The sequence below is a fragment of the Fukomys damarensis genome, unplaced genomic scaffold, assembly GCF_012274545.1.
Source record: "Fukomys damarensis isolate Sample0158 unplaced genomic scaffold, DMR_v1.0_HiC HiC_scaffold_38, whole genome shotgun sequence".
Taxonomy (NCBI): domain Eukaryota; kingdom Metazoa; phylum Chordata; class Mammalia; order Rodentia; family Bathyergidae; genus Fukomys; species Fukomys damarensis.
In genome coordinates this window covers 74535877-74536721 of record NW_022900950.1, presented here as the reverse complement: position 1 = coordinate 74536721, position 845 = coordinate 74535877, and the positions used below count along the sequence as shown (strand labels likewise).

Here is an 845-nt window from a genome sequence, read left to right as displayed (position 1 = left end):
GCTGGTGTTTTTCAACTTCTATGATAGTAAGAGAAGCCTTTCGATTTTATTAAAGAGAAAAATAGTGAAGGAAAAACATTCGATTCCATTCCCACTTCTCATCGAAGGAGAGTGACTTGTGACGCCAGCCAGCGAGAAGCGAGTCGTCAGAGAAAAGTTATCCAGGGTAAACCGGCAGCGCCCACAGCGGCTGCTCGCTGGGGTGGGGAGGCGCCTGGCGGTGAAGTCATCGCCACCTTTGCCTCAGTCCCGGCCCCTGCGCGGAGACTTCCGTCTCTCCGCCCTGGTCCTCAGTGCTCGGCCCCCGCAGGCATCGCCTCCCACATCCCGGGAGAGGGCCACGGACAGGGAGAAGCAGTCACTGCCACCAGTCGGCCAACCAACAACTGCCAAGAGGGTCCCGCCCGGGCCGCTTCACAGCCACAGATCAGGCTTCCGCCCACCAGGAAAAGAAAACCCAACTAAGGCCACAGTGCGCTCCAGGAAGGGGAGAGGGATAGAAGACAGCCCTGTGCCCGGGCAGCCAACATTAACCCCGAATCGACCACACAGGAAGTCACTGTGTCCAAAGTGAGGCACAGAATGGCACCCCTCGGTTCTTTTACCAGAGCGTTGTCAGATGGTGGGTCCGCACCAGGTCCGCACTGCGGCCCGCTCTGTCTCTTGGGCCTGTACCCCTGCTGTCCTGTACTCCTGCTGCCCAGAAATGTACTGAGCATGTGCTCTCCGAAGAGGGCCATTTTCTAGACCAATGCATGGCGCAATGCTTCTAGGCCTGCCCACTCGGGAGGCTGAGACAGGAGGAACGCGAGAACTCTGGAGGTGGAGCCAGTGAAGATAATATA

At 57.9% G+C, this 845-nt stretch overlaps 1 protein-coding gene across 1 annotated transcript in view; it reads right to left on the bottom strand.

Annotated features, from left to right (window-relative positions):
* The window catches only part of Fhdc1 (FH2 domain containing 1), a gene marked incomplete at its 3' end in the record, with an annotated part of 33530 nt that extends 32908 nt beyond the window's left edge, over window positions 1–622 (bottom strand). Inside the window, exon 1 of the mRNA XM_033759955.1 lies at window positions 606–622. The remainder of the gene's footprint in view (window positions 1–605) is intronic.
* Between the last annotated feature and the right edge of the window lie 223 nt (window positions 623–845).